This window comes from Gracilinanus agilis, chromosome 2 (genome assembly GCF_016433145.1).
Source record: "Gracilinanus agilis isolate LMUSP501 chromosome 2, AgileGrace, whole genome shotgun sequence".
In the NCBI taxonomy this organism is placed as follows: domain Eukaryota; kingdom Metazoa; phylum Chordata; class Mammalia; order Didelphimorphia; family Didelphidae; genus Gracilinanus; species Gracilinanus agilis.
This window is the reverse complement of record NC_058131.1, coordinates 382,414,526-382,439,972: the sequence shown is the minus strand read 5'-3', so window position 1 is coordinate 382,439,972 and position 25,447 is coordinate 382,414,526.

The following is a 25,447-nucleotide window of genomic DNA, read 5'->3' as shown; positions in this document are numbered from 1 at the left end:
CTCTAGGCCTGGCTCTCAATCCACTGAGCTACCCAGCTGCCCCCTCTCCTTCTTTATTTTTAAAAGACTCTTACCTTCCCTTTAGAATCAATACTAAATATTGGTTTCAAGTCAGAAGACTGGTAAGGGCTAGGCAGTGGTGATTAGGTGACTTGCCCAGGGTCACACAGCTAGAAAGTGTCTGAGTCCAGATTTGAACTCAGGATCTCCTCTACAGACCTGGCTTGCTGTCCACTGAGCTATCTAGTTGCCCTCTCTGCTTCTTTATAGTGATAACTGTTAAATTTTGTGTGATTTTGATTGTGGCTTCACAACATTTGAATGATTTCCTTTTGTCTGCTTGCAATATTTTCTGCTTGACCTAGGAGTTCTGGAATTAGGCTGTAATATTCATGGGAGTTATTCTTTTGAGGTCTCTTTTAAGAGTTTTTTGTTGGATTCTTTCCATTTCTATTTTACCCTTTGGTTCTAGAATATCAGGGAAATTTTACTTGATGATTTCTTGAAGTAGGATGTCTAGGCTCTTTTTTTTTATGATTTACAGGTAGTCTAATAGTTCTTAAACTATCTTTCCCTAAGTTATTTTCTAGGTCAATTGTTTTTCCAATGAGATATTTCCCATTTTTACTAATTTTTTCCATTCTTTTGGCTTTTTTCTTTTATTATCTTAGTCAATCTGATAAATCTGACATGATATATCAGAGTTATTTTGATTTATGTTTCTCTAATAAAATGATTTAGAGCATGTTTTCATATATTATATATAGTTATGATTTCTTTATCCCAAAACTATCTGTTCATATCCTTTGATCATTTATCATTTGGGGAATGGCTAAATTTTGATAAATTTGACAAAGTTCTCTAAATATTTTAGATATGAGAACTCTGAGAAATTTTCTATGATCCCTCAACTTACTGCTTTCCTTTTAATCTTTGTTTCATACATATCTTCTTGCTATCTAATGGTTTCATTAGCTTCCATTTATCCAATTATAATTTTAATGAATTATTTTAAAAATTATTATTTTAACAAATATTTTTTATTTAATCTTCAAAACAAATCGAGGATGTAAGTGCTATTATTATCCTCATTTTATAGATGAAGAAATGGAGACAAGAGATTTGCCCAAGGTCGCACAGCTATAAAGTATTCAAGGCAGGATTAGAACTCATGTCTCCGTGACTTCCACTCTAGCACTTATCTTATTTTCCACTTAGCTATCACATCTATTTGGACCTCACTTTCATTCTCTGGTGAAAAATAGTAGTTGGGCTAAATGTTCTCTGAAGTTCCTTTCAACTCTGATAAATGATACCTGTAACCTTATGACCCCTCTCCCAGGTAACCTATTGTTTGACTTTAGTATTCTTTTTCTTAGTCCCATGTTACTGCATTAATTATACATGGAAAGAGTGTAATATCCAAGTTTTCAAACAGTTGATACTCTACTGAAATCAAGAACCTAGTAGTGTTTTCAGAGTTTCTCTGAATACAAACTCTGAATCTCTCATAAATGAGACAGTCTTCACTCAAATAGAAATGGGGATCGCTAAATCATAAATCTACATAAGGATCCTTGCAGGCCCCATAATGATTTAGAAAACCATGTCACCATTCTTTTTATCTTATTGTATTTTTATTCATTTTGTTAAATATTCCCCAACTATATTTTAATGTTGTTCAAATATATTTGTTAGTGTTGTGAGCCATGTGGGACCTGTAGGCCTCATTATTGACATTTCTTGCCCACAGTTTCCTCATCGGCTCCTAGAGGATACACATTCTTTCATTGTTTCCCCAAAACCTATGCCTTGAAGCAGTGGTATTGGCTTGATCTGGAATTAAACTAAAGGAAAAAATAGGATATTACTCAAAATACTCAACTACTAAATCAATAATTTATATATCTCTTTAAATGAGGGACCCCACCTCCAGCTATTTCCTAAAATCCTTTTTTGTCCTCCCAGATTTTCAGGGATGCCAGATGGAAAGGGAACATTCCTGAATCATCCAAGCCCCAAATTCATGAAAAAAAAATAAGAGTTTCTACATTTTGGGGATTTTGTCTCAAAATATAAACTACAACAGGAGAAAGCTATGGAAGAACAATATTTTTAAAATGCCTTTTACTTCTAAGTCACCAGTTGGACTAAAGTAATCAGCTGCTGATCTCAGTTTACAGGTATGTACTGCTTTGTGCTCTAGTCTCCATCCCTGTTCTAATATCTGTCTCATATTCTTTTTAAAAAATTCCCAATTACATGTAAAAACTATTTTTAACATTCAGTTAAAATTTTTTGAGTTAGAAATTTCCTTCTTCCTTCTCACTCTCCCTCCCTTCAATCCCTTTTTCTCCATGAGATTGGAAGCAATATGATATAGAATTTATATGAGCAGTCATGTAAAACGTTTTTCCATATTAGTCATTTTGTGGAAGAGAAAGGGAAGAAGAAGGAGAAGAAGGAAAAGAAGGAGGAGGAGAAGGAGAAGAAGAAGGAGAAAAGAAGAAAGAAGAGAAAGGACAAGGGGAAGGAATAGGGGAGGGAGAAGAGTAGAAGAAAGGAGGTAGAGAAGAGAAAGAAGAAGAATTTCAGAGGGTAGATGACATTTTTCATCACAAGTCTGGGGCTGTCTGGGATCACTATGTTGTTGAGAATAACAAGTTAAGTCATTTCCAGGTGTTCAAAAAAAAAATGCTGTCACCACGTACAATGTTCTTCTGGTATTGCTCATTTAACTTTATATCAGTTCATGTAAGTCTTTCCAAATTTTTCCAAAATCATTCTGCTCATCATTTGCTATATCAGGATAGTGTGCCATCATAATCATATACTACAGTTTGTTCGGCTATTCCCTAATAGATGGACAACCCTCAGTTTCCAGTTCTTTGCTACCTCAAAAAGTGCTTATAATAAACAGTGTTTTTTAGGTCCCCCACCTTTTTAAATCTCTTTAAGATATAGACCTAGTAATGATATTGCTAGATCAAAAGCAAAATGTAAAGTCTTAGAGTCTTTTTAGTATTGTTCCAAGCTACTCTCCAGAATGATTGGATCAGGTTGCAATTCCATCAACATTAGAGTCCCCAATCCCCCCGATATTTATCATTTCTCTTTTCTGTCATATTGCCCAATCTGACAGGTGTGAGGTAGTATCACAGAGTTGCTTTAATTTGCATTTCTCGACATAAGAATATGTAATTAAAATTTTGAACCCCAGGACCTCATTTCCCAGAATCCCACTTTCATCCTCACATTATGTTCTTACCTTTTGGAGATAAAGTTTCTGTAACCCCGCCCTTGATCTCTCTTCTCCTGCTAATGGGATCGGGAAACTTCTCTTTACTTTTGTCTTTTTATTTCCTCTACTTCAAGTGATTATTAATAAATCATATAAAATAATACTTGGAGTTATTGAATATTAATTTTAATCTTACAGAGTAATTTACAGCATTTTTATATGACTATAAGTGGGTTTGATTTCTTCATCTGAAAACTGTCTATTCATATACTTTGACCAATTATCAATTGGAGAATGACATATTTTTTTTATAAATTTGACTTAATTCTGGTTTTTTTATTTGAGAATTTGAGATTTTTTGAGAAATTTGAGAATTTTGAGAATTTTGAGAAAATTTGAGAAATGAAACTTCTATCAGAGAACTTGCTATGAAATTTTTCCCCTCAGCTTTCTGCTTTCCTTCTAATTTTAATTGCATTGGTCTTGTTTGTACAAAACCTTTTAAGTTTAATGTAACCAAAATAATTCATTTTATATCTAAAAATATTATTTGTCTCTTGTTTGGTCATAAATTCTTCTTTTATTCATAGATCTGACAGGTAAGCTATTCTGTGCTCCCTTAATTTGCTTATGGGATCACCCTTTATGTATACCCATATTGACTTTATCTTGATAAATGGTGTGAGATGTTGGCCTATTCCTAATCTCTGCCATATCATTTTCCAATTTTCCAACAGTTTTTGTAAAAAAGTGAGTTCTTGGCTCAAAAGCTGGGATCTTTTGATTAATCAAAGCTAAATTACTGTGGTCATTTATTGCTTGGTATTATGTACCTAATCTTTTACACTGATCTAGCACTCTATTTATTAGCTAGTACCAGATTGTTTTGATGATTACTGCTTTGTAATACAGTCTGAGATCTAGTACTCCTTGGATATCTTCCTTCACATTTTATTTTTGTTGATTCCCTTAATATTCTTGACCTTTTGTTCTGCCAGATGAATTTTATTATTTTTTCTAACTGTATAAAATATTTTTTGGGTAATTTAATTGGTATGGCACTGAATAAGTATGTTAATTCAATTAAATTGTCATTTTTATTATATTATCTCCACCTACCCATTAGCAATCAATATTTTCCCATTTATTTAGATTTGACTTTATTTGTGTGAAAAATGTTTTGTAATTAAGTTCCCACAGTTCCTGAGTTTGTCTTGGCAGATAACTGCCAAGTATTTTATATTATCTACCATTCATTTACATGGAATTTCTTTTTTCTTTTGCTGCTGAGCTTTATTGGTAATATATAGAAATGCTGATGATTTATGTGGGTTTATTTTATATCCTTCAACTTTGCTAAAGTTACTAATTATTTCAACTAATTTTTCAGTTGATTCTCCAGGATTCGCTAAGTATACCATCATATCATCTGCAAAGAGTGATGATTTTGCTTCTTCATTGCCTATTTTAATTCCTTCAATTTCTTTTTCTTCCTTTATTGTTATTACTAGCATTTTTAGTAAAATATTGAATAATAGTGGTGATAATGGGCATCTTTCTTTCAAAGGAATTATTTTTTTTAGTGGAGTTTTAAACTTCTTTTTCTCTTTGGTTAGTTCTGCTAATTAAAATGAGTTCTTGTATTCAGTGAGGCTTTGTACTCCCCTTCCCCCCTTTTTTACCATTTGTTCTAGTCTGGTTTTTTTTAAGGCGTTGCTTACTTCAGAATTTTTGGTACTTCTTTTGCCAAACTGTTACTTCTCTTTTTATAATTTTCTTGCATTGTACTCATTTCTTTTACCCATTTTCCCCTACCAGTCCTATTTTCTTAAAAAAAAAATTCTTCATCTCATCCAAGAATTCTTATTAGACTTATGTCCAATCTGCATTTTTCTTTTAGGTTTTGCTTGTAGATATTTTTACATTGTTATTTTCTTCTGAATTTGTGTCTTGAGCTTCCCCATAACTGTGTAGTTTTTTAATAGTTAGGTTCTTTTTTGATTGTTTGATAATTTTTCCAGCCTCTACTCTGCCCAAGATTTTTTACTCTGATTTTTTCATATCTAATTCTTGGTAGTCTGTAAATTATTGTTGCTTCTAAGGTTAGATGATACAGTGAAAGGTGTAGTCACTTCTATCCTGGTCTCTGCTCTGGTCCTTTACAAGGTGGTAGCCCTACTCCCTCGTGACTACAGACACTAGCATTGCTTTCTATCCTGGAATTGCTACCTTAAAATGGATAAAATTGGATAATGAACAATAAAGTTGTCAAACAGTAACCAGTGCTGCTGCTGCTGCTGCCACAGCTACCACTTCCAAGGATCACAGCTGGTGTCCCTGTCACACTGTGTTCTCTGATCAGCCCTCACCCCAGTGTATAGATCTCTTCTTCCTACCTTATAAATTGTCTTGGTCTAGAAAAATATTGAATCTCTGTCTTTTGTTGAATATGTTGCCATAAAATTCATTTTAACATATTATTTTAAAGTTGTCTGTTTAGGAATGTTGGGAGAGTTTGGTTTAAATGCTTTTTTTTTTGGCTCTAGTCTCTCTTGAGCTTCAGTATAACACCACCAATTCCCTATTAGATATTTCAAAATGGATATTTATAAAACTTAAGATGTCTGAAACAGAAATCATTGCATTTTGTCTAAAACTTATACTCTTCCAGATTTCCCTATTTTTATGGAGGGAATTTTCCCATACTCATCTGAATTCTACTTATTATCATTTCTTATTTCAATGGCCTTCTGATTAGTCTCCTGTCTTAAGGCTTTCTTTATTTAAATTAATTCTCTCTTTCCATGATGATCATCCTAAAGCACACTATATTAATATATATGCATATATGTAATAAATATATTTATTCTCCTCCTGCCCCAAGAAGGACACAACTCAGTTCTTACTGCATTCAGGCTCAAAAATAAAGCCCTCAGTTTGGCTTTTAAAGCCTTTCAAAACCAAACAGCTTCCTAGTTTTCAGCCTTTATAAACGTCTTCATTCATTTCTAGGTATTCTATAATCTAGAGACAATGGTGTATGATTCTCCATAATGTTGAACTACTTTTGTCTCTCATTTGGTGAATGTTCTACCTCCTCACTTCCACCCTCTGCCTTCCCTGGCTTTCTTTAAGACTCAGATCAAATCCAAAGTTTTCTGCAAGAAAGCTTTCCCACTCACTCTGCTTCTCTCCACCCAAAGCACATATATCATCACTAATATCTCCCCTCCAAGATTACCTTCCCTTTATGAGCTATAGCTCTTGTCTCTACATTGTTGTTTGCATGTTGTTTCGCCCATTAAAATGTGAGCTGTTTAAAGATAGAAACTACATTTTTGCCTTCCTTTGTACCCCCAGCTCTTACCATTGTGTTTGGCTCATAGTAAGAGCTTAATAAATGCTTATTGACTGACAGCATAATAATATTCCATTTATTCATGGAATCCATGAATAATTCAGTTTGTCTAGTCATTTCCCCCAATCAATGTTCATCTACTTTAGTTTTAATTCTTTGCTGCCACAAAAATGTGTACCATGTTTTAGGAAGCACATTGATAAATTGGAGAGTTTCCAAAGGAGAGTGACCTAGAATGTAAAGAGACTGGAAACCATACCAGATGAAAATAAGCTTAAGGAATTAGAGACAGTTAGAATTTTTAGGGGTGACAAAGGTTCTATCTTCAAGTATTTGAAAGGCTGTAAGGAAGAAGAACATGATTGTTCTACTTGGACCAAGATGATAAAACTGGGAGCAAGGGGGAAATGTTACAGAGGCTATTTTCATCTTGAAACAGGCAAAGATCTCTTATGAATTAGATCCTCCCAAAGTGGAATGGTCTGCCTTGGGTCACAAGGGATCTTGTTCAGTTGATGATTTCCTTCAGAAGCTAGATGACCACTTGTTGCTGTAGGGGATATTAAGTTACGAAGGTTGTCAATGGTTCTTCACTTGGAGATGGGGAAACCTGAGTTTGAATTTTGCCATGTAAACCTATGACTTATGTGACCAGAAGCAAGATGATTGACCTCTTAGAACATAATTTTCCTCTAATGTGATTTTGGGATTATAGATCTCTATATGTAATATAGAGATCTATAATCCCAAAATCACATATGTACATATATATGTACATATAGATATATATATATAGCTTTAAGATTTTCAATTTTTTGTAATATATTTATTTTATATATATAACACATAATATACACAACACATATATTACAAAGAAAATATTTGAAAATCTTAAAGCATCTTATTATTATTCATGGAAATCCCTGGATGAGTATGAATTAGAATAGGTAGTGGATACTGTAGTGGATAGTCTGAGTCAATATAATAAAAATGACAAGCCTACCTAAATTAATTTACTGATTCAGTCCTATACCAATCAAACCACCCAAAAATCATTACACAGAGCTGGAAAAACCAAGAACAAAATTCATTTGGAAGAGCAAAAGGCCAAGAATATGAAGGGAATCAATGAAATATGAAGGAAGGAGACTAGCCATACCAGATTTCAAATTATACTATTAAACAGTAACCATAATGGCTAAGAAATAGAATAGTAGATCAATGTAATGGGTTAGGAAATTAATATATGATTACTAATATCCATAGCAACTTAGTGTTCAATAAACCCAAAGATCCAAGTTTTTTGGGACAAATAATGAGTTCTTTCCCAAAAAACTTGGGAAAACTGGAAAACAGTATGGCAGAAACTAGGCAGAGACCAACATTCATACCATATACCAAAATAAAGTCAAAATGAATATTTAAAGGGTGGCACTATAAACAAATGAGGGGAACATGGAAAAGTTTACCTCTCAGACTTATGGATGACAAGAATTTATGAGAAAACAAGACATAGAAAACATTATGAAAAATGAAATGGATATTTTTATTGCATTAAACTAAATTTTTTTGGTAGGCAAAACCAATGTAACCAAGATTAGAAAGGAAACAAAAAATTTGGGGAAAAATTCATAGCAAGTATTTCTGACAAAGGCCTCATTTCTCAAATATATAGAGAACTGATTCAAATTTATAAGAATATAAAATATTCTCCAATTCATAAATGTTCAAAGGATGAATAGGCAGTTCTCTGATGAAAAAATTAAAACTACCTATAGTCATATGAAAAAATGCTCCAACTCTAAGATACCACCTCATACCTATCAGATTGGCTAATGTATATTTTTGTTAAATCCAAGATTTATACATTTTTTTCTTGTTTGAGAGGTGCTGGGTAAGATAAGCTGGGTTGAATGAGTCTTGGGGTAAGAACTCTATCTACACAGTTAACATGACCAAAAAAGAAAATGATAAATGTTGGAGGGAATGTGGAAAAATAGGTATAGTGGCCACACCCTAGTAAAATCATTTTAGCAGATGGACTATACCAGGTTGAAGGTAACAGACAGCCCTGTTGGTGAGTGTAACATCCATGATTCTGTGAGAAGTTCAAGCTGCATCACAGAATTCTATAGTGCCCCCCAGAACTCCAAGGGAGGGGGCAGTTAAGGGCAGTTGGAGTCTTGGTATAAAAGCCAGGTTACCCCTCTTGCAAGGGTCTTGACTCTTGGCTCTTGGCTATGGGCACACACACTCTGTGTAGCTTCAGGGGCTGAGGCATTCAGTCTCTGACAGCCAGGGATTGCTTTATTTGATAGCTATCCTCAAGACAGACCTTCAAGCAAGATCACTGTCTACCTTCAGTTTAGCTATTTAGGTTTTAGAAGGAAGATTATTTAGGGGCTTAGATAGGAGTTCACCCATTCAATATACATCTCTCCTCCCCCCACCCCGGGGGGGGGGAATGTGTTGCCAGCAGTTTCAGTTAATTTACCTTCCCTCCTCTTGCCTCAAACCCAGTTCCCTGTAATCATTAAATTCATTTATTTTGAGAAGATTGAGCTTATATCCAGTTAACTTGGGGTCATACTTACCACCTTCCTTTTACCAAGCCAAGTATTACATCCAAGCTAGAGCTGGAGCTGTCTCTGCCCTAGAGCCTGTGGTCTGATATGTAGAAGACCTTAACCTCATACACTTCTATCCTGTGGGAGAATAATTTATACAAAACTTATTATCTCAAAGGGCTTAGTTTTTATCCATTTACCATCTTGGCCCAGAATTTACCAAGCTTGATTAGCCATCTTAGCCAGCTCAGAAGGTAGGTTCTGTTAACTGTTTCCAACTGCTTCCAGTGTTGGGGAGGTGGAGTATTCCACTTGCTCTTGTCCCTCCCATCCAGTCAAGTTTGCCTACTTCTCCTCTGATCTGGGACTGGGGAGAAACCATTGCTATTTTGACCTGAATCCTACAATTGCTAATATGACCCAAATCCTACATGAGTTAGGAGATGTCTACCCCAAGCAAATGAAGACTTTCCCTGGTAGAGTAGGTGGATGAGGATGATTTGTTTCAATAGTCATGATAATGGTTAAAACAGATGCTAAGGTGTGCTTAGAGTCTGTTCAAACATCAGAGATGCCAAGGTCACCCACAAGGTCATACAAGGCCATTGTCATTTGTGCTTCCTTTTGCCACTGGGCTTTGATGAATCTGGAAGAGAGAGTGAAACTGTGACTCTTCAACTCTGCCTCATTAAATTCAGTTAACATGTAAATCAAGACATTATTCTGTGATGTCATCAGTCCTCTTTGAAAAGGAAGGACAAACAACTGTTTCTCCCTATATCAATCTGATCGACTACTTAGCTTAAATGGAGAAATCCATTTAATCAAACAGGGGACAGTGAGTCTAGGTAAAACATGAGTCAAGCGAGGATTTAAATAGACAAACTATTTATTTTATTTTATATTTATTTTATTTTTTAGTAAAAATTTTTCCGTGGTTACATGATTCGTGTTCTTGCTCACCCCTCTTCCCCTACAGTAGCTGAAGCCCATTTCCACTGGTTTCTTCATGTGTCATCGATCAAGACCTATTTCCATATTATTGATAATTGTTCTGGGGTGGTCATTAAGAGTCTACATCCTAATTGTGTCAGCATCAACCCATGAGTTCAAGCAATTGTTTTTCTTCTGTGTTTTAGACTATCTTTATAACTGAGTTGTGGACAATCCTCAAGCAATATACTTCTCTCTCTCTCTCTCTCTCTCTCTCTCTCTCTCTCTCTCTCTCTCAATCTGTTTCTGTCTCCAATCAACACACAAGTATTTATTTGTAATCTCTTTGCAGATGCCATACAGATTAATGTACCTCCTAAAATAAGTTGATCACTTCTTATCTTACCGCCAGGCTGCTAACTCAAGTCTTGGGTACCATGTCCCTCAGCCTCTTCTCCTCTATTTTTGAAAGATTGGAGGGTGGAGTACCAAACTCCTCCTAATGCTATCCTTTATAGAAGGCAAAAATCAGACTTCCAGCTTTCTCACCTTTCTACCTGTAGTTCTGCCTGGTTTTAACTCCATAAAATAAGATTTCCCCTGATGTCCCCTGCCCTCTGTCCCTTAGAGCTTCCTTTTATTTCTTGTCTTTCACCACTATAGTGTAAGCTCCTTCAGGGCAAGTACTGTCTTTCTTTTTCTTATTTGTATTGCCAGCACTTAGCACAGGGCACATAGTAAATGATTCATAAATTTTTATTGACTTAAATATATCCAGCCCCAGTTCTTTCCTGAGCTTCAGTCATTGTCAAATTGCCCAGATGTCCTAGATATATCTTAAAGTCAACATCTAAAACAGAACTCATTATCTTTTGCCCCCAAAAGATTTTAAACTTCCATGTTTCTGTAAAAGGCATCATTGTTCTTCTACGATCACAGGCTTATATTCCTCTCATTAACCTAGACTCCCTTTTCTCCTTTACTGTTCATTTCCAATAATTTGACAAATCTTGCTATTTCTTCCTCCAAAACATCTCTCACATCCAACCCTTCTGGCTGTCATTACTTCTGACCTAGATTTTTTGAACAGTATCCTAACTGGTTTCCTTTTCTCAAGTCTTTGCACTCTGCTCCAACTTCCATATTGCTGCCAAAGCACAGACTATTGTGTTACTCCCCTATTCTATATGTTCCAGTAAATCTCTACTGATGCTACAATAAAATATAAGTTCCTTTGTTTGGTCTTTAAAACCCTTCAGAGATGGCTCCATCCTGTCATTCTAGCTTTATTATGCATTGTTCTCTTTCACTCTTTATTCTAGCCAAATAGACCTCCTCTCTGATCCACACATAATCCATCTCCCATCTCTGTGCCTTTGCCTCAGCTATCCCCCAAGCTTCTCTCCTTACTTCTGTCTCAGAGAATCCCTTTCTTACTTCAAGAAGCAGCTCAGGCACTCTCTTCTTCATGAATCTTTCTTGATTCCCCAACTGCTAGTGTCCTCCCTCCCTCTGTCCATAAACTATCTTTTATGTAATTACCTTGTATTTATTATGTACTTTTCAGTTTAGACCATGGTGAGGATAATTCCATTTGAGAATAATTTGTGGGGCAGAGTGAAATGAAGAGTTTGTTAATATTGAGTTATTTTTGCCTTTGTACACTCCCATTGCTCCTGGCCCAGAATAACCAGACAATAAGCACTCAGGAAATATTTGTTTTGTAATAATTCCAATCAAGATGCTCTTCCTTGTTGGCTAATATATCTTAGGGACACCGAGTGATACATTTTTTACTTAGGTAAAGTGGTTAAAAGGAGGTGGTACAGGGAATAGAGCACTGGGCTTGGAGTCAGAAAGACCAGAGTTCAAATCTGGCCTCAGACACTAGCTGTGTGGCTCTAGGCAAGTCACTAAACCCAGCTCATCGTGTGTAAAATGCTAAGCTGGAGAAGGAAATGGCAAACTCCTCCAGTATCTATGTGAAGAAAACCCCAAATGTTTTCACAAAGAATTGGACATGACTGAATAACCACAAAAAGTTCAAAGGAATGGAAGGAAAATATTGGGTAGTTTTGTTCTTATAAATGTAAACGGTCTGTGTGGGCATTTGGTGTAAAACTTTAAGTGGACATGGAAGGACAAAATGGACATATTTTTAGGTCATTTAAACTTGTTCCTCTGAAGACACAGAAGAGCATTTGCATGGCCTGAAGGTCTGGGGAAATGGGTCTCTCTTCTTTTCTCCCCAGCAGAGGCATGACCCAAGATAAATCAATGCTCACTGGATTGCACCTCCACTAGAATCTCCCCCATCCCTGGCCCTCCAGGTTCCTACTCCCATGTAAATCAGTAGGCCAAAGGTAATTTGATTTACGTTGTTCATTCAGACTCTGCTTTCTTGGCCAAGACAGACAACAGGAGTGAAAATCAGTGACAAATTGCAACTGTGCTTCCTATAATATGACAAAAGCGAGCCTTGTAGCAGTGAAGATTCTCATTAAGGCCTCTTTAACTGCCAAGACTGATTCTATTTTTTAAGCCACCAGAATAGCTAATACAATGTTTGGGACAACATAGCCGCCATCAGGGAGCAATCAAAAAGGAAACCACTTTAACATAGTGTCTTTAATCTCTCTTCTTGCATCAACCTGAAGCAGAACAGAGATACCACTGGGACTCTAGCTCATCAGCACTGCCTCCTACAAAAGGGAGATTTTGCCTAGACAGCTCCAAAGCTTTCTGATTCAAAGGTAAAACAATTAGTACACATTAATCATCACAAGGATGGTACTAAAAGCGTAATCCTCTTAGAACTGGGACAAATTAAGCTGAAAGTAGCAATATAAAATCAAGAGGGAAAAAAAGACCACACAAGTGCAAGGAAGATAATGGAGAATAAATCTAAAAGCTTGCCTGTAAACACCCAGAAACTCTTGGGACCTCAAGTTCTCTTCTTCTTTGGCACTGACAAACAAGTTCACTGGTCCTTTGCTTGGGATGCAAATGATATAAAGTTGACATGGGGTATACTAGGAGAGGGGTCAATGCTTTCCCTCTGTCCCAGCAGTCCTGTGTACATACAAGCTGAAGTCTGCAATTTTACTGCCTGGTGATGTTTGCAGCTTTGGACAATTGCCCAGAGGAGCCTGGAGTCAGCTCACTGAAGGCATGCTTCATGGAGAGAGAGAGAAACTGATAGAGGCAACCCAAAGTGGTAGATAGAGTATTCAGCTTGGAGCCAGAAGCCTTGGTTCAAGTCTTTATTCTGACCCTTGCTATGGTAGCTATGTAACTATGGGTGGATTACTTATCTTCTAAATGGCACAGGCCAGTGTTGTCTGTTTAGAAACTTAAATAAGGGTCTCTGGTGGCAGCATATTGACTTAGAAAAAAACACATATTAATATTATGCATATTAGGTTATATTTTTATTTATTTTATTAAATATTTCCAAATTACATTTTAATCTGGCCCAAGGGCATGTGACTGCTGTCTTAGGTAACTCCTAAGGATTTATCTACTGAGTCCTAGATGGCTATGCTCTTCCATTGGAGGGAATATTTTATGTTGCATAAATTTTGGCTTCAAATTTCTGAACAGGGCCAGCTCTCAGTAAAACTGTGATTTAGGTAAAGGTTTTTCTTATGTAGTCTTTGTTTCTCCATCTGAAAAATCAATTAGATTTAATGTTCTTAATGTTTTCATTTGTTTCATGAAAGCCTTTGGTAGTCTCAGGACACCTATAGACCCTAATGTAAGGGGTAACAAGGGGTTTCGGTTAGTTGAATATTAAAAGGTTTGGTCACCAAGGAATTGAAGAATTCTCAATCCCCAATTAAAAAATAACCTCAAATCAAAATGACCTTTATGGAAGTTTATTTACAAATGAGGAAAGGAAGAGAAAATCAGAAAATTAGAAAGAGGATAAGATAGGATAAGTAACCTAACACACTACGTAATTTGTTCTGGTCCCCTAGATTAACCCAGGCAGATCTAATTAGTCCTCAGTCAAGCAAGGCCCATCCTTGAGCCCAAGGCCTGAGAGCCTGAGGGCCGAAGGGCCTGAGGGCCCCAGAGGTGAAAGAAGCAAAGGCTTTAGTCACAGAGTCTCTTTTGAAAGGGAAGTTCCTTAAGAGAAGTTCAGGAAGATTTAGTCTTTATGCTCACCATGTGAAATTCCAAAGGAAAGATTTAAGAACAGTCTCATCAAGATCTCAGGGTCCCAGGTCCAGAGCTCCTCCAAGTCCAAGTCATGAACAAGAAGAAGTCCTTCAGGTCCAAAACATGAACAAGAAGAGTTCCTTCAGGTCTAAGAAATGGACAATAAGAGAGAAGCTGAACTCACTGAACTCTGTTTTAAAGGGGCTTTTTTTTGCGTCACTTCCTGTGCCTTCCTCCTAGTTTACGTGTCCAATCACAACAGATGCTTTTCTTAGGACTGCCCAGGAGGCAGTCAGTAAATTCTGATTTGTCACTCACTCCAGCAACCATGGGTCACAGATATCTCAACTTGTGAGTTAAGTGGAGTTATTTACACTTTTGGTGATAAGATTTGAGAATGGGCAAGGTAGATTTAATCTCATTTAATCTCATTTAATCTCACTGCTAAGACTTCTTTTTTATTAATGTATAAAATAAAGTATAGAGCAGTGATGAGCAAACTGTGGCCAGTGGGCCAGAGGTGGCCCTCTGAAAAGTTCTATTACAAATGAAACAAAGATTTTGAAATATAGTTACCAAAATATTTTTAAATAAGTTTACAGATCACAGGTTAAGAACCTGGAGATGGTTTCTGATATCTCTTCTAGTAATAAATTCAAGATTTTATGATCCTATGATCCTCTTCAACTTTTGATTTCTTATTTTTCTTTTTAGTGATCTCCTATCCTCAGATCCTTAGTTGTCTTCAAGTAGTCAGTGATCCAATAAAATGATTCACACTAAAATATTAGGAGTTTAATATTTGATCCCTTTTAGTGGTATTTGCTTTTTGAGATACTGCATTTTGGAACAATCAGTGGTCTAGGTGAACTCCAACATCCTTTTTAGCTCTGAAAATATTAATTCTAAGTTTAGTTGATGTTGTTAAAGGTCAGTAGATGAGACTTTGAAAGATATGGACCCATCTTTTCAGTCATTGTTGGTCTAAATATATAATTATCTTCATCATCTAGCACAGATGTCTCATGGAATTACTATGGAAAAGATGGGACAGTGTTCATATAATTAGTAAACTATAAGTGACCTTAGAGGCAATTAAATGGATTTGAAGCTTTTGGAATGGTTAGCCCCAGAAGTAGTTATTAACAGTTTAATGTCAACATGGAAGGCAGTCTCTAATTGGGTGCCCCAGAGATCTATGCTTTCCTATGTGGTATTTGAAATATAGCAGTGTTTGATATATAAATATATATACATGTATATGTACATATATATAGATATATAAATATATAATTTGAATGCAAATATTGATGATTCATTAGATTTACAAATGACACAAGGAATAGTGAAACACATTGGATGAGAGAATCAGGATTCAAAAAGATCTTGATAGGTTAGAACACTAGTTCAAATTCAGTAGCATGAAAATGAATAGGGAAAAGGTAATGTCTTGTAGTTGGATTCAAAACAAACAAATTTGGAAGCACAAGTTATGGGAGATGGGGCTACCCAGAAATTCATCTGAAAAAGAAATTGAGGTTTTAGTGGTCCAAAATGAGTTACTGGTATGATGTCGTAGCCAAGAAAATTATGTTAACCATAAACTCCATTTAGAGAGTCTCAGGATCAAAGAACAAATGAATGACAGTTTCACTGGATAATTCCAATTAGATGACTTGTAGAATATTGCCTTCACTTATGGATGCAGGGCATTCCATCCTGGAGATCTGCAAATGGAAGGGTTTTGAGATCATACCATATGAGAATCAATTGAACAAAATGACTATATTTAGTCTGGAGTAGAAGAGACTTAGGTGGAAAGGGACATGGAAGCCAAGTATTTTATGACTTGCCACTTTAAAGATAGATTAGTCCTTTTTCCTGCTTCTCCCCAGATGGATGAACTAAGAGAAATAGATGAGAAGTTGCAATTAAACTGCTTTAGACTCGATATAGAGAAAAACTTCCAAAAAATAGAACAGAGGTTTTTCACCTTTTTGAGGGACATTTTGAGAGTCTGATCAAGTCTATGAACATTTTCTCAGGAAAAAAAAGTCTCTCAATGTATAAAATACATAGAATTACAAAAAAAAACAAATAATGTTGAAATGATTATGTAATATTTTTCAAATCCAAGTTCATAAATCTCCTAAAATCTATTTGTGGACCCCAGATTAAGTGTCCTTGGATTAGCCTTAGGATGCAGTAACTTTTCCTCCACTTGAAATACAGACTAAAGAACCAATTGTCCCATTTATGATAGAGAGGATTCTTGTTCAGATTTGGCTTTAATATTGGGTAATTCTTTGGTATTATTACAAGGGAAATCCAAATACATATTAAGTTACATTCTTTCGTTCAGGAAGCCAAGCGTATCTCAACGCTGCTCATCTTTGGACCATTGCAGCTCCCGATGAGGAAAACTTTCTCCTAACTTTGTCATTTTTCACCTACAATAAGCCATCATTGACAGAAAACAAGTTAGAAGGAAGCCCAGTAAGTAAGTGTCTACTGCAAGAGCTCCCATGTTCAGACCACCTAGTATATTGTGTCTTGAAGCATTTTACCTATTGAAAATATTAGAGAAGGGGCATGATGATAGACAAAGAGTGCTTACATCATGGCTTTTGTACTTAATAGTTATAACCCTTGTTAAGTCATTTGATTGTTCATACATGGGTTGGCTATAAAGAAAGCATTTGGTGAGCCTTAAAGAAATATATGAATGTGATATATTGTTGGGAATGCTTTATCTTTTCTTGGTCCACAATAGAGGTTATGTCACCTGATGATAAGCTTAGTGTCAATACCAGGATGGACAAGGGTTTTGCTTTTGATGAAGTTATTAACTTTCCTTCTGTCTTGCTCTGACTAATGGAAACCAGATTTGCAGATTTGCATGTATAAATAACAATGAGTGCTGAAGTGATTTATTTAACGAAGTTACTGTTTTGGAAACTAAACCAATGTGTCATGTCAAGATCATATCTCTATCTGTCATTCACAAATGGCAACTGAGATATTCCTGGGGGTTTATTTTTTTTAATGAATTTTGGAATCCAATTGTTTACTCAACATTTGATAACTACAGTGGAACCCTGCTATGAGAACAAAAGCTAAAATAAAGGATGTTTCAGAGAACATCCTGAGAGTAGTATGTTCTAGTTCTCATTTTATTCAGGGCATACATAAATAGCTCACCCATCTCCCCCCAAAAGGAAGGGGATAAAATGAAAAGCAACATATTTTCCAATTGTGCAAATTTCCTTTTTCATCTGGCTATTGCTTAAAGCTTTCCAATGGCTCCCTACTGCCTATCAAAGAAAGTCCAAAATAGCTCACTTGGCAATTCAGGTCCTCCATGATTTAGCCTCCAGCTACCTTTCACACATTTCTTGCTCCATTTCAGCAAAATGGACATTGCTGTTCCCTAAACATGCCCTACGTTTTTCTACTTGGAACCTTTTGCTCTGACTGTCCTCTTCCTTCAAATCTCAATTCAAGGTGCTATTGTCTATATCAAGAATTCTCAGACCACTCTACATCCAGTCTCCACAGAAATATCACTGGTGTTCAGGGGGTTTTAAATTTTTTTCAAAACACTAAATAAAATTAGCATTTCCATATGCATTATAGAACAGGAGAGAAATGTATATGAAACCGGGATTTGCTGTTATGCAGAACTTGATTTTGTTTAAAGAAGACAATAAATTCAACACAGAACTACTCAGCTTATCTGATTCCTTCTGGATTTCTGTTGTCTTGTCATTCGAGAGTGAGTTTTCTAGCTGTCTTCCTTCTCATGTACCTTCACTGTTGGGGGAGTGGGGAGATTTGCAACAAATGTACAGTAAAGTTAAATCATGTCTCACATTGTTTATATCCAAAAGTTTATGTTTCTTGAGAATATTTTTGAACTTCTTGCCTAACATAATAGGTAAGGTCATGCTCTCTCTTCTTCCATGTCCTGTAGCCCTTCTAGGGTTAATATTTGCAGATTATTTGATCTCTGCCTGAGTTCCAAACAACCTGGCCTCACATTGAGGGTAAGAGTAGTAAAATGGAAGAGAGACTAAATTTAGAGTCAGAAGAGATGGGTTCAAATTCTGGCTCTTCTACTTATTATATGTGTGACCTTGGGCAAGTCATTTAACTCCCTAGGTCTTAGTTTCCTCTTCTGTAAAATGAGGAAATTGGAATAAATTACTCCTATAGTCCTTTAGAACTCTCAATCTATGATTCCATTGTCCTAAGCAAACTTATTGAAAAATAGGATTATAGATTGAGGGATCTCAGCTGCCATCTGTATCTTGGAATCAGGAAGACTCATCTTCATAAGTTCAAATCTAGCCTCAGACACTAGCTGTGATCTTGGACAAATCACTTTGCCCTATTAGCCTCAGTTTTCTTATGTATAAAAGAGCCTGAGAAGAAAATGGCAAAGTGCTTCAGTTTCAGTAAGAAGCTTCAAAGTTTCAGTAAGAAAACTCTAAAAGGGGTCACAAAGAGTTGGACATGACTGGACAAGTTTGCGAGTCCAGCTCATGTGCTCTATCCACTGTGCCATCTCTCTGCTTCACTGGCAAAGGTACAGAATTTCAAAACAACAGAGCCTATTTAAAAAATGAAATTGTCCATTTGAGCAGTGGAGAAGTACAAGGTGTTCAAATAAGGTATTAGGTTTTGTGTCTATGTATCCTAGAATTAGTTCTTAATACAAAGTGGTGAAATGAGATACGCTAATCTTATTCTGTACTCTTCCAGGTATTATTACTTTTATCTAGACCAGTCATTGCAACACCTTTCCTTAGGAGAAGAGAACTTTCTTAAAAAGGGGGGCAGATAAAAATATCTGGAACCCTCTTATTTTTCCACACTAGTTCTATAGGTTTGAAAAAGCTAGTAACTTGACATTTACCATTTACAAGTGGCCCTGAACAGAAGGAGATAAAAGTTGCCGAGACTAGAGAATATGAAGTTTATTATCTCCCAGCAGTGATCCTAAGGAAGAAGTATTATAGCTGATCCATGAACACAACTGGGAGTTCCCTGAATACAACCTCAGGCCAGGGATCTCTGGAAGGGAGGAAGAAGACTAAGCCTATTAGAAAATTGGAGAGGTTCCTGACCCTCACAGATATCTTCACAAAAATAATTTAATATATAGCACACATTCTTCAGATGAGAATTCTGCAAAGTTTGGTGTGGGTCAGAGGGCTTTATTGAGTATTCCATACAAAACTGGATTGGTTGCTTGGATTACTCTTTCCTTCTTGTCCCAAGAGACTACCAGTCAATCTGCTTTACACATTTCCATGACTATCACTTCCAAGAACCTAATCAATGTTATGTTCAAGAAAAGATTAAGTGTTATTCATTTGACAATCCTCAGCCAGGTCTTCAGTAGCAAAGGGGAAGAGAAATAATTGGAGCATTTTAAATCATCTAGCCAATCAATTTGAATGATTTCAGAAACTTACAGGCATTTCCAAGGCATAAGAGCCATCTGAAGAAGTTTGTGCTATGATGTGGAATGGAGTGAGGTAGACTGTGCAACAAAAAGAGCATCTGATATGGAGTCAAGAGTTCTAGTCTCTGCCTGATGTTAGGCAAATCAACTAAGCTTTCGGTGCCTCAGTCTCATAGTATTAAAACAAGGATAAAAATGTTTTGAATACCTATTTCACATAATTACTATGAGTCATAAATGGAGTGCTTGGGGAGGACTAGCACCTCTGGTATAAGGGCTTGCCAAGCCGTTTTTAGGGCTGCTCATCCAACTTTGGTGTCCATATGTCAGCCAACTCTCTCCCATGGCTTTAAGAAATTTTAGCATGAGCAGCAGCCACATCCTGGTTAAATTGTCTTATCAGATGGGCTAAACAGGTTATGGGTAACTGATAAGCTGTAAATCTGTCTAGTGAGTTAAGGGGATGTATGTTCCAAGTATGTGAAGACTTCTCTCAGCAGAACAGTCACATGAGTGTTCCAACAGCCATGAAGGAGGCTGAAGCTGGCGATATGGAGCACTGAGAGCTTGGTCAGACATCAAAGATGTCATCCAGTGCCTTCCCAGGCCATCACTAACCATTTTGACTTTTCTTCTGTCTCTGGATTTGGATGGCTCTGGAAGAGAAAGTGAGGTTAATGACGGGGCCACTCCACCTCACTTAAATCCAATTCATATGTGCAAGTCAAGACATCATCTTTATGATATCATTGGTCCTTTTTGAAAATTAAGGATGAATGAGAACAACACTCTAATGGGAAAGTCAAGTATTTATCTATCTACCTATATAGGTACAAAATAATTAAATACAATTAAATACAAAGTATTTCAGCACAAAGTAGTTTGGCAGGTGCTCTTTGTGGTGGCAAAAATTGGAAAATGAGGGGATGCCCTTTGATTGGGAAATGACTGAACAAATTATGGTGTTTTCTGGTGATAGAATACTATTGTGTTAAAAGGAATAACTAACTGGAAGAATTCCATGTGAACTGGAATAACCTCCAGGAATTGTTGCAGAGTGAAAGGAGCAGAACCAGGAGAACCTTATACACAGAGACGGATACACTGTGGCACAATTGAATGTAATGGACTTTTCTACTAGCAGCAATGCAATGATCCAGGACAACTCTGAGGGACTTATGAGAAAGAACGCTATCCACAACCAGAGAAAGAACCATTGGAATAGAAACACAGAAGAAAAACAACTGCTTGATCACATGGGTCAATGGGGACATGACTGGGGATGTAGACTCTAAGCAATCACTCTAATGCAAATATTAATAATATGGAAATAGGTCAATACACATGTAAAACCCAGTGGAATTACTCGTTGGCTATGGGGGTGGGGTGGGAAGGGAAGGGAAAGAACATGTATCATGTAACCATGGAAAAATATTCTAAATTAATTAATTAAATAAAAAATTTCAATTAAAAAAAAGGAGTTTGGCAGGGAAGACTAAGCACTGCCAATGAGAATATAAATACAATGGTTGAAATAATCTCCTACTCTCAAAGAGTTAAATTCAAATGAGGGAAACAATGAGTACATAAAAAAGTACGTTTAGAAAAAATAGAAATTAAAACATTGTAGTTAAAGACACAGCAATTGGTGGTATCTAGATACTTTCATGTAGAAGATAAGATTGCGGCACCATTTTGAAGGAAGAGAGGCATGAGGCATAAGTGAAGGGTCAGAGCATCACAATCTAAAGGATAAAGCATAGAGAAGAAAAATGGAAAGAAGGCCAGTTTGGCTGGATTACAGGATGTGGGAAGTAAACACTGGCAAAACAGAGAGATTATTTTTTATATAGGAGTACCTTTTCTTCCAACCTTCAAATCCTATCATATAGGCAATTTTGTACACTGTCTACATGTAAAATCATTCATTAATCCATGGGATAGGTTATTTTATAAGATAGTGATTTCCCTTTCTATCTCTTGAAGAAATCAGATAAGAACATACCTCAGGGGGTAGCAAGGAGTAGATTCTTGTGTTATATACAGGATTGGACATGGCTTTAAATGATTTCTTTAGTTTCTTTAGTACAAATCAAGTAAGAAAACATGTTCTTTACAAGCCTTAGAAACAGTGTGTAAATAAGGGCTCTTTTTATTATAGATTCTCTGATTCCAGATTCTAAGGTCCTATAATTCTATTTCTCTCCCAACTTTAATGGGGAGAGAGGGCAGGGTAGAGAGACTTCCAAAGCAAGAACTAACGGGTAGAAATCAGATCCATTTTAAAGAAACACCATCAGATAGTAGAATAACAACCCAACACAATTGGCAGGCTCTACAGAGCCCACTTTTGGGGCTTACCTCTTTACCATAGTCATCTGAAATTTTTCTTTAGGGAAATCATTCACCTGAAGAAATGATGCTCCTCTAACCGAGTTCATGTTTTATTGATTGGCTTAAAACACATATACCTATCAATTTTTAAAGACACTTTTGTAGTCAAAGTTGTATTTCTGTGGTATTTGCCTTTGGATGGGATGTAGCAATGCACACACAAGTTTGAAGGGGTAAGGCCCTGTAAGTGAGACCGCAATTAAAGAAACATGGCATTCACCACAGGTGCGTGTCTTTCTTATAAGACCTATCCCTCTGGCACCATCACTACACTGACACATGCGTAGCACTGCCTTAGTGGATGGGGTTGTGGATAGCTGAGTTGAATTGGAAGCTCAATCATATTTTTAAAATTACTAAGTATTCAGTATATATTAAAGACTAAGTAGTATAACAAGGTAGTGAGTAAAGCACCTTCTCTGTTCTTCCTGTAGAATAAGTGGATAAGACATATTAAGTAACTATAATACAAATATTATATAATCTAGATAGGGCATTTAGGTGGCAGAGTGGATAGACTGATGGACTTGAAATCAGTGAGACATCTCCATGAGTTCGAATTTGGTCTCAGACATTTATTGTATATGAGACCTCAGTTTCCTCCTCTTTAAAATGTGCTGGAGAAGGAAATGGAGTATCTTTGTCAAGAAAACACCAAATAGTGCCATCAGTTGCTTAGCGCTTATCATACTTCTGCCTGTTTATGACAGAAAGTAAGATGGTTTTTTTTAAAAAGCACTTTATAATTGCATTTACACAAGTGTGTGTGTATGTATGTGTGTATGTGCATGTGCTTTGATCGATTGATTGCCAGATATTTAATTCATTTTTTATTGTTAATTGGAATTAGAATGGGATTTCTCTTTCGATTATGACTTTTTGAATTTATTTTTTTAAAAATCAAAATGCAGTTGATTTTTTTGAGGATTTATTTTGTAGTCTGCAATTCTGTTAAGCTACTAATTGTGTCAATTAGGATTTTTCCTCATTCTCTAAGATTTTCCCAAGCATTTCATCATATCATCAGCAAATATGGATAGTTTTATCTCCTCTTTGTACTTTTAATTTCTTTTTTCTTATCTTACTGTTATTGATAGCATTTCCAGACTATATCAAATAAGAGTGAAATGAGTAAGCATGCTTGCTTCACTCACATGTTTATTGGAAAAGGTTCTAAAATATTCCCATTTCACAATCCTTGATTTTTGGTTTTAGAAAGATTCTATTAAAATGGTCCCTTTATGAGGTTTTAGTATAAATGAATGCTATACTTTTTCAAATGTTTTTCCTGCTTCTTTTGAGATAATCATATATTTTGGGATCTTTTGGTATTTAATATAATTAGTTATGTTGGATGTTTACCTAATATTGACCCATAAATTGATCCTCATTGTAAGAAAATATTTCTTTGATAAATCATTGTAATCTGACAAAATTTTGTTAAAAATTTTAGGGCCAGAGAGGCAGAGCCAAGATGGTAGAGAAAGTACATGGATCATCTGATCTGTTCCAAATTACCTTCCAAAACATTATGAATGAATTTTAGAGAATTCTAGAAAATCCACAAAAAAGGAGGGGTGAAATAATTTTTCAACCCAAAACAATTTAGTGCACCAACATGGAGGTGGAGGTGGAGCACAAAGCAGTACACCAGGACAATGGGGCCTGGGTGTAACTGAAGCAACATCAATGGCTTCTGGAGCTCTCAGCCACAAATGATAAGGGGTTAGGGGATCAGGAAACTGCTCAGAAGGAGATTACAGGGGTCTCCTTGCTGGCTCTGGGTATCAAACTCTTGTTGCTTTGCCCATATGAAGATCCAGGGAGCACTGCTGGAACATACCCTCAGGGTGAGGAAGAGCACTAGCATACACCAACATTTGTAAGGTAAAGGGGAGAAGCAGATCCTTGGCATAATTACAAGACAGAAAAGAGTGTTTGTGCTTACTCACAGACTAGAGCATAAGCTTGGAAAGCATTAAACACACCTCTCCTTACATCATACCACCTTAGAAGAACTGAAAGCAAATAGATTTCCAGAGCTAATTCTGAAGGCAGCTGCACAAAGAACCTGAAGATTCTTCTGAAGTGCTCCCTTCACCACAGTTACAGAGCATAACTTTAACATTTTATTTTAAATTAAAAGAAAAGGAAAAGGCAGGAAAATGAGCAAACAACAGAAAAGAAACTCACCATAGAAAGTTATTTTGGTGACAGACAAGAACAAAAAACAAACTCAAAAGAAGACAAAGTCAATTACTGCTGCATCCAAACCTCTAAGAAAAATATGAATTTCTCTCAAGCCCAAAAGAATTAATGGAAGAGTCAAAAAGGATTTTTAAGATCAAATAAGAGGTAGAAGAAAAATTGGGAAAGAAATAAGAGTGATACAGAAAAATCATGAAAAAACATTCATAACTCATGGTAAAAGAGGCACAAAAAGTACTGAAAAGAGCATCTTAAAAATGGGCCAATTAATAAAAGAGGCACAAAAATCCAATGAAAAGAACTTCTTAAAAAGTAGAATTGGCCAAATGGAAAAGGAAGGACAAAAGCTCACTCAAGGAAATGATGTCTTAAAAATTAGAATTGGATACATGGAAACTAATGATTCCATGAGACATCAAGAAAAAAATCAGACAAAGTCAAAAGAATAAAAAAAAAGAAGAAAATATGAAATAACTCATTGGAAAAATAACTGACCTAGAAAATAAATCCAGGATATATAATCTAAGAATTATTGAACTACCTTAAAGTCATGATCAGAAAAAAGAACTTGGACATCTTTCAAGAAATTATCAGGGGAGTTTCTGGGTTAAGCTGGAGGCAGAGTAGAAGCAGTGTGCATAACCTCTCCTAACCCACACAGATAGGACTCATCAAGAGGACATAAAAACCAAATCCAGACAAAAGAAGGGACTCCACAACAGGGCACAGCATTGAAGGTACATGGGATCAGGGCATTTCTGTGCTTAAAAGGGGTGAAATAGCTCTCACTAAAACACAAGTTGAGCAACCCACACACAGACACACCACCTACAATTCCAAAGCCAGTGCACAAGAATTAGACCAAGTTTGGGGCATTCGTTAAGTTCTTGGAAGCTACTGGGGATCACCAGGGCCTGCTCCTGCGAAGAGCAAGACTTAAGACCACAAGAGGCTAAAGAACTCGGACTTTGAACACAGACCTTGAGCTCAGGCGAGGATGTTGAGCACAGGTGAGGAGGCGGACCTTGAGCGCAGGTGCAGACCTTGGGTGGGGACCTAGTGAGGAGGAGTGAATGACTGTGGAAGCAGCATGTTGGACTGTTAAAGGAGCC